The sequence below is a fragment of the Pteropus vampyrus genome, unplaced genomic scaffold (assembly GCF_000151845.1).
Source record: "Pteropus vampyrus isolate Shadow unplaced genomic scaffold, Pvam_2.0 Scaffold232, whole genome shotgun sequence".
In the NCBI taxonomy this organism is placed as follows: domain Eukaryota; kingdom Metazoa; phylum Chordata; class Mammalia; order Chiroptera; family Pteropodidae; genus Pteropus; species Pteropus vampyrus.
The window spans coordinates 196933-206681 of record NW_011889013.1 but is presented as its reverse complement, the minus strand read 5'-3'; the positions used below and the strand labels follow the sequence as shown (position 1 = coordinate 206681).

The following is a 9749-nucleotide window of genomic DNA, read 5'->3' as shown; positions in this document are numbered from 1 at the left end:
GGACTTTGCACAGAGGTGATGGGAGCCTTTGCAGTATTTTTCCCCCTCAGTGATGTAGTTAATTCACCTCAGTTGCAAGAGTAGCGGGCTCAATGCGCCCTTCTTATTTTCAGTAGCCAACGCGTGTGATGTAAACAAGAACACTAAGTCCAGTGGAGTGACGGCTTTTGAAAGACGTATTTTTTCCTCACTAGATTAAGATATACTTTTCTTTTTAGACTATGCTAGTGAAGCTTCTGCTGCCATTCCCCTTTCCCTTTTCTACTCTGAAAATACTGACGACAAACAATTTGCTGGGAAAATGTCTAAATGTGTGTAAGGGCCATAGGGTTGACTGTAGGAACACTCGCGTGTAAACTGTTGGCCGATGAAGCTGCAGACTTCGGACATGCACAACTTTTCTATCTTCCCACTGTATCACATGAGATAGATAGGTTTCGGACTCGGCGTTCGAGATCACCTAGCACTGATCCATCCTCTGAAAAGGGGTCATTTGCATAAAGTACAATTCATTAAGCAAATTTCCCCAGAGGAGGTGAAAACAAAAGTTAAATGGATAGTGTCCTTAAAAAGAGCCGACATTAATAACTGACTTTAATACTCTTCGGTCGAGGCCTCTGCGATGTTTTAAGGAGGTGTGATACAGCATCCTAACTCAGTCACGGTACTGAGCCCATTTGCCATCATATCTGTTTCTTGCCCTGATTTTGCTCTGCTCTGTATATCACGGGGAGGTGGAACCCTGTGGGCTTCATTACCCAGCTGCTCATAGCATCTGAATTCCAGCCGGGCTTGGCCCATCTGAACAAGGTTTTTATATGGAAATTGGCAAGCCGATTCTTAAATTTATATAAAAATACAAAGGACCCAGAACAGCCAAAATGATCACGTAAAAGAATGAAGCTACAGAAGTTAGTCTTCAAGCTTCATTAGAAAGCCACAGCAATCAATGCACTACGGTATTGGTGTAAGGATGAACAGACATATCAATGGAACGAAATACAAAGGATATAAACAGACCCTTACTTATAAGGGTAACTGATTTTTGACAAAGGTGAAAAAGCAATTCAATGGGAAAAGTAAAATCTTTTGGTGCTAGAACTGCATATCCACATGGGAAAGAAATGAACCTTCTCAATTGCTTCATATCCCATATAAAAAAATTTTAAGTGGATCACAGACCTAAAGATAAAAGCTAAAATGATAAAGCTTCTAGAAGAAAACATAGGAGAATATGAAGCTAAAGAGTTCATGGACAGGAAATAGGAAGCAACAACCAAAATGGAAATAAAACAATTCATATTAGAATTAATCAAAGCTAAAACACTTCATCCTTTTTCAAAAAAAAAAATAATCAAGTGACTAGCTGGAAGAAATAGTCGAAAGGCATTAAGTCAAGATAAGGTATGCATAAGTAGTCTTGGGGTTTCATTCCTCAAATAATATTTATTGGGTACCTAGTAAAAGACAGGTACTATTCCAGACATTGAATGAATCACAGTCTCCACTATCATAAACCTCACCCTTAGACAAGGGAAGACGAAACATACAAAACTGAACAAATAAGGTCATTGCGTTTGGTGATAAATACTGCAATAACAATAAGCCAGGTCATATGGCTAGGAAGGATTAGTGAGGGAAGGTGACACTGGCCACGTTAGCTCTGACGATCAGGAAGAGAGCCTGTGAAAAGGTCACATTTCAGCTAAGACCTGCATGATTCAAAGAAAACAGGTGAGAATAAAAAGAAAAGGCAGAGTATTCTTAGCCAAAAAATAAAAAATAAAAATAAGCCAAGTACAAAAGTCCTGTGGGGGGAATGAGGCTACTGTGTTCCAGGAAGAGAGAAAAAAGCCGAGTCTGGAATATAATGAGGAGGAAAGTGGAACAAGGTACCAGAAACACAGGCAGAAGCCGGCTTGTACGGAGCCTTCTGGGCTGCGAGGAAATCTGAACACTATTCCAAGTGCTATGGAAAGCCATTGGTGGGTTTTAAGCAGAAGAATAAAATAAGCTGATTTATATTTTAAAAAGGTCGCTCTGGCTTCTGTATGGAGAAAGAATCAAAAGGTGGAAAAAATAGAAATAAGGAAAACAGCAAGAAGGGGGTGTGAGGTGTCCAGTTGAGACACACTGGCTTGGACAGGGGGTGAGGCAGGGAGGCGGTGATATGTAACTGCATTCTAAGACAAGACCTGAGTCAAGGATGCAGCCTAACCTTTGACTTGGGGATACTTTCTGAGACAGGAAAGACTGCGGGAGGAGCAGGTCTGCAGAAGAAAATTGTGGGTTCGTTTGGCCATTTGAAATTAGTCATGCTGATTACATATTCAACTGGCTGGTCAGTGCCAGGTGCATACAAGTGCCTGATTCTAAAGCCTATGCTCACATTTTTTATTTTCTAAATAATATATAATTACACTTTTAATTTCCACTGTGGTTTATTAACATTTTAGGACGGTATTTTGAATGTCCCAATTTTATTTGTTGGTTTACTCCACATTTTATACTCAATTATATTTCTATTGACTTGTAATTAATGTGATTTCTATGATATTTTTTCTTTTGGAAATGAGAATGAGGTTTTCATAGGGTTTTTGTCTATTATAAACTTTTAAAACTATCTCAATTATATCATTCAAATAAATGGTTTTACTTTTTGTTGTTCGTATCTATAAAAGATGGAAATTGGTCATAAATCTAGTAAAGATGAATCTTTGATTTTTCCTTATCTTTGTAAGAGGCTTAAATAATGTACAATCTAGCAGATAAAAGGCATTTGGTCTTTATTTTGTCATTTTTTGTTCCTACAGAATCATCCCTGTTCCATTCAATGCTATTGTTTTAAATTCTATCATATCTGATATTAATTTTGCCATAACTACTCTAATTTTGCTTGCGTTCACTTAATGTAGCTTTACCCATTTTTTTTTTTACATATTTCCTGTGTCTTTCAGATCCAGGTGTGTTCTTGTAAGCCAGATAGCATAAGTGATTTTACATCTCTTACTTTCTTACAGATTTTCTGCTTTTTATGTTTCCTTCCTCATGTTTTTTTATTTTGTGTAACCGTATTGACTTTTGCTTGCATTTATTCTCTGTAATGCTTTGTAATTTATACATTTTTATTTCATTCCATTCCTTTTCCCTGAAAATATTTATGTTAAACATCAACATAAATAAAGTGCAAATTATACATTTGGGGCTTGTGAAAGAAAGTGTTTATATGGTTGTTTTCTCCACTCACAATTTTCCTATTTTCATGTTTTAATGTAAGTTTTAGAAATCACATAACTTCCTTTTTATATCATCTTCACTACTCTTCCAAAGAAAATAACGTTTTGAATCCACTGAGACCTTCTTCGAAACAATTACGACTATTTCTCTAAGACTGTGGAACTTTAGTAAGATGGCAGCGTCGCAGCAGCAGAGGGCTAACGGGCGAGCGATGTGACGAGGGCTGAGAACTGGGAAGCCCTCAGTAGGTTCCCAGTTGGAGGCAACACATCAGGGAGGTATCATGGCCTTGATCTGAACGTGGAGGTGTGAGCAGAAGGGAAGAGTAGCTGCTTAACAAGAGTCTGAGCCTCTTTGAAACTGACACGTCTCACCTGGGACGAGGGCCGATGTGGGTCTCTGGGGTGATGGTCAGCGCAGCCAACAAAGAAAAGACAGGAAGAAGGACCTAAGAGGCCTATGCCATTTTTTCTCTTCCACAGTAATTTGCACAGCACTTTATTTATACTAAGTGCTTAATAAATTTTTGATGAATTGAATAAATATTTTAATTGATTAATTAATAATTCACTAATTGTCTAAAGTTTTTCATAATTTTGCAGAAAGTTTTCTACTTCTGATTTCTAGTACTTTACTTCCATGTTGTGACAACACAAACGTGCTAAATAATTCCCTCGTCTGATATTAATAACGTCCATATAATTTATTTATGGGTACATCATCATTTTTGCTTAAGTGTGCACATTTAACATCTCGCCCATGCCTCGGAAGTAATTTCTAAAAATGTCTCCGCATTTTCCTCTTCATAAAACTTCCAAACTGTCTAAGTCCATTAGATACCAGCCGGCCTTGACGGAAGCCAGTGATTTGCTCTGGAGGGTGGGGGAGTGGAATCAGCCACCAGGCAGACAGCGCTCAGCAAGGAGGCCCAGCCCGACAGCTGACATAGATGGCCACTTCCTAATAATTCTTGTGTCAACTTCAGAGGCACTGGGTCACTTGTAAATCGTCCATCTCCTCACATATCTCTGGTGTTTACACTGATTTATTAATTATCCGTAATTCTGGTACTCAACATTTGAAGAAGCAAAGTTCAGATTCCCATAAAGGAATATTATTATTACGAAACTTTAGAATCAATAAGACATTTTCATTTTCTTCTGGCATAAGAGTGTGTTTATTTATATTTACATGTATGTGTGTATATATATATACACACATACATATATATACACATATATATATATCTCCAAACTTACTGTTGATATTTTAGTAACTTCATTATTTCTTAACTGTGTTCTTATTGACTTTACTAAGAAAAGCACATAATTCTCTGAGCCTATTAAAAAAGATTTCTTTAAAGGAAACAAGATCTTTTTCTATTTAAACTTGAAAGAAGATCGCTAATCAATAATATTAGAAAATATATAAATTATAAATATATAAATTTTATCTCTTCAAAATCTTTGAAGAGATAAAAATACCTGTATAAGTCAAACATTTCTTAAGTATCTTCTATCTCAAATAAACACATACTTGGCAGCAAAGACAATTTAAATTTTGAAAAACGATTTAAAAAATAAGGATGAGAATACTGGTGTTGATTCCAAAAGCAACCCAAGTTGTCTGAGAAAATTTTAAAAAGTGCAATTATTGATATTTATATGTAAAATCAATAATAAGTTACAAAACACAGTGACGTGGCTTTAAAATAAAAGTGGAACACATCTAACTAACAATGGTTTCTTCAAAATCCTTTCATGCTTGCGAAGCACAATCTCATCTTACAGTCCCATGGACGATTACCCACAAACATCAAGGATGATGATGATGATTTTTTTTTTAAAGAAATATCCTTTTACAATCTTGCTAGAGAGAGTCTCAGTTGGGCATATCCTCCATTCATATGAAAAAGGTCATGATTATCTTGCTTGGTCTATGCCAGCATCAGTCGGAAGTCCTGGGGTGTTTATACCACCCTCACCTTCGCCCTGACAGCAGGGGGCAGCACCTCCCATCGACCAGAGTCTCAGGGGTTAGTGTACTACCACCCCAGTCCATCGCCTCTCAGGCAGTGCATCTGCACTGTCTCCTAGAGCCTTCCTGCCGGGGTGCTGGCTCAGCCGAGCACGGCCTATTGGCTGCCTTCCCTTCCCCACTGCCCCCAGCATCCCCTTACCTCCCAGCAAACCACGTACTCATGTCCCTGCATTAGGTTCTGCTTCTGGGAAACCTCAAAGTAAAACAGCGTCTCACGATTTAATACTTACACAGTAACTGTGGGACTCGGGAGGAAGAGCAGCAACCTGGCATGACCAGATTCCAAAACGCTGGGTTTCTACTGGGCCCCACTCACGTCTCTAAGTGCCTAGCTTGACCATGTGTGCTGGGTACTTACTTGAAAAAAGAAAATCAGTCTATCTGTCTACCTGTCAATAATTTGAGTCCAGTGATGATGTTTACTTCTCCTGGAGAGGATTTCACTGGGTTTTGAGTGGCATTTGTGAGTAGCACTCATCTAAAACCAGCTTCACTCAAGTTCAAGGCCCAGTTTGGAGGCCATTTCACTAGCGGATTAGGCTGCGAAAACTTCTGAGGATCGGCTGGCTTCTCGTCCACCTCACTCGTGAGTTACACAGTCCCTCAGAGTTGCATCCCGAAGTGGGAGGGCCACACTAGAGCCCCCAGCGCAGTGGGCTCCCAACTTTGACTTTTTCCTTCTCACCCTTGTGTGGTCACCGGAAGCACGGTTTATCCTCTCAGACATTCCTTCTGGGTCAGTGGACAGTAATTGCTCACTGTTTTAATAGGTATTGATATTATTAAGATGTTTTTAATATATGTAGCCCGTCTTCCTAAATTTTCCTTAGTGTGCTTGTTGTTCCCAATTACCCACTTGGCAATTAGTGATGATGGGGCTCTAGAGATGTTATTTAAAGTCATGAGATTAGAAGGGATCCTGCAGGGATGAGTATAAATAGAGAAGAGACAGGGCCCAGAATTGAATGACTAGACATGCCAATTTTCAGAGGCCTGAATATGAGAAAGAACAGAAGGCAAATATAAATGTCTGTTTTAAGGGTTTTGCTGTAAAGCAGCTCAGGGCGATAAATAGAGGCGTGTGTTTTTATTTTGTTCTGTTTTTGTTTTTAAGAAGGGAGATGATTCAGCATGTTTTCTAATATAAGATGCAGAGAAGGGAAATTGAATGAAGCTGTAGAGAGAATGGAGAACTGTCAGAGGGGGGAAATGGTCTTTTCAAAGCAAGTGGAAAAAGGATGCAACACACATCTGGAAAGCCTGGATAGATCACAGACAGTTCACTAGAGCCATCAGGAAGGAAGGCCAAGCGAGGGAAGATGTGGTGGGTGAAGCATGTGGAAATCAACTTCTGATGCTTCTATTTTTCCAGCTGGAAGTTTTAGGAACGAGCTGAAGATGAGAAATACTGTAGAAAGGGAGTAGAAGTATGCATGGAACAAGACAATCTCGCCAGACAACCGGGCAGCCCTCACTACAGACCCACTAGAAATTAATAATCAGAGACTCAAAGAGAATTTACAGTGGGCATATGATAAGCATACCTGAATAGAAAGTACTGAGAAATACGTGTCCAACTAATAAGAAGAAGGGAGTCTGAGACTGTTTTTTAGAATCATGGTCTGTAATATTGACCTTAATAGGTGACTTTTACATCCGTGCTCAATGCAGATATTCACCGACCGAAGTTGTAAATATATTTTGCTGTTCAGTTCACATGGCAACTTCCTTAATCTCAGTTAATTATTCTGCAAGAACACCCGAAGGAAATCATGAAGCATATTCTTGGAGTGTTCCTGTAACATGTCAATTGAGAATCTAGATGGGAGTTTAATTTAATGATGAGATGCAAGCTTCTCAGTGAATGAGAAATTTCAGTTAAATCTTGTTAAGATGGACTGTGATGAGATCATGTGCCGTGTCTTCCCAGGCTGGTGATGGTAATTGTTTATGTACACATAACTTAGTCTGCCCACATACTGAAGGCCAAGCATAAACTCAGAAAGTGTGAAAGGTGAATAACCTCACTCAAAGTGGGAATAAAATCAGTAAATAAACTTCAGAAAATACATAGCAGCTATAGAGAAAAAAACTACAAAAAAAAAAAGAAAACTTGAACATAAGAGTAATACATAGAAAAACATACATTATGAGATATATCATTTTTATACTTTTTATGTGTATTTAACATGAAAAATATAGACAGATATAAAAACAAAAAGGATAATGGAAAAAGAATGCTGTGTTTATTTAAAAGATTCATAAGCAGTGACAGCAAAGGCTTCCTGATCAATTGCCTGGCACCAGCACTAGGCACACAAATCATGTCTTGATCTCCTTTTAGAAAATACATACCATCCCATCTTTGGCTTTTCAGTTAGACTGGAAGTTTCCAAAAAACAAAACAAAACAAAACACCTGCTGATTGTAGTGTCATACACATGTCTATATCAAAGTACGGAGGTAATTAAGTTACCTCTTAGATTTCTCTACAGGATATTCTCATTAGCATAGAAGCGTTTCCTTAATTTGTTGCAGTCACCAAGGACAATACGATTCTTACAGTTGTGTTTATTTTTTTGCTTGACAACAAATTGTATTTGCTGTTTTATTGCCTCGGTAAAAATACGTAATTGCTTACCCATATTCGATCTGCTGCAAAACTGGCTAGGGGCAAATGAAGGTTTATTAAATCATTATAGGAACCTTACTGGTTAATCGGGTTTGGGCTCTGAGCAGACACGCCTGCCTCCATCCTCCCGTTCTTCCTCACAAGCAGAACCTCACTTGGACTGGCTTATCTCTTCCTCCCCTTGGAAGCCTGAGTGACTTGCGCAAAGTCGACCACAGCCCAAGCTCACAGCATGACGCAACGGTGACCAAATATAAAATAATAGAAACTAAACGAAGTACTGCCCTCTCTTTGGCAGAGGTTGGTTCGATTGTCCAGGGTTAAGCCAAGCAAGGCTTGTTGGGCTCTTCAGCTAAATCGGCCCCATCAGTCCAGAGGAGCTTCTGCTCCATGGCGACAGGAAAGAGCTCTGTGTCTCTTTCTCTGATTCATATCAAAAATAATCTCTACCACCTCTCCCGCAAAGACAGCCGAAAAAGAGTTTTAGTTATAATAATATCTTGTCCATATCATAAAATAATAGGAAAGATAGCAGTATTTATTGGGTACTCACTATGCTTTGGATTTTACGTGTATTATCTCTCTTAAGAATTATATTAGGACACAGAGGCCTAGGCCTAGGAAGGTTCGTAATTGGCCCGAAGTCCCAAAACTAGTAAGCTCAGCATTTGGAATTCAAACACATTCTTAGTTATCCAAGACCTGCTTTGTCTTCCTTCACAGTTAGTTATCTGTAAGGCAAGTATGACTGCGGTGTAATAGACATGCTCACAGGTCCCTGCCCCACTTGGAAGAACCACGTGATTCACGAAAGCCAGCTCCCATCCACGCTCTGGCCGGCGGAGGGAGGGAGGGCTGTAGATGGACGAACTCGTAGGACAAGTCGCCTACGCCCCAGCGAGTGACATCACCTACCTTGGGCATGCAGATTACCAAATGCCCAGTTGTCTGAGATCTTTTAGCAGAGCTGCTATCAGGTTTGACTTCTGCTGGCAGGACAAGCTGAAATGGCTGAAAATGAACAGGAATTGTCACGAGGGTGCCTTCACCTTACACGAGAGAGCAGTTACTTCAAGAGGTATTTTCATCACAAATTTTAAAAAATTATTAGAAAAAAATATATGAGCTATGTTAGGTACGCATGAACTATTCTACCTACTTTAATAAAAAGTCTAAAAAAACAGTTATTAATCACAATGAAACACTCGCTGGTCTATTTATGTTAACAAGGGTGATAAAGAATTTAGAGACAAAAATTGTTGTCCTAAAACATCAACATATTTCCATTTAAAGTCTTAGATCTACCTCACAGGAATGCTCAGAATTAGCAAAAACTATTTCAAAAATGATCAAATTACAGTTGCTATGAATGAAATTATCGACAATTTAAGATGAGTGTCGTATTTAAATGTAATTTCAAGCATAGGCTACCATATATACAATCATCAGCTTTGGAAAAAATACCAGTGCTATAGACACAGGTTAAAAATATTAATTTTATCAAACTATTTTTTTACTGCTGAGTACCATTCCCGTGTGCTTAAAAAAAAAGTTCTCTGATTGAGTTTCTCTTTTTCTATCATAACATAGCTAAACAAAACAAAACGAAACTTTCAGGCAACCTACCTTCGTCCGAGGCTTGGCTTTCGAAATGAGAACAGTCTACAGGGTTCTACTCACCTTTCCTTTGACCGTTACTCGCACGTAAGTTGGTTGCACATCAACATCAATTAACGAGGTATCCATATACCTTGAAAATAAAGACATTAAACATACTAACTCCTGTGATTTTCAAAAACATTAAGTTTGCAAATTAATTCACAAATATAAATTCATACTT

General features: G+C 38.5%; 1 protein-coding gene across 1 annotated transcript in view; it reads right to left on the bottom strand.

The window, feature by feature from the left end:
- LRRC6 (leucine rich repeat containing 6) overlaps positions 1-9749 on the bottom strand; it is a 60151-nt gene that overhangs the window by 17857 nt on the left and 32545 nt on the right. The gene's annotated exons all lie outside the window — the stretch shown is intronic.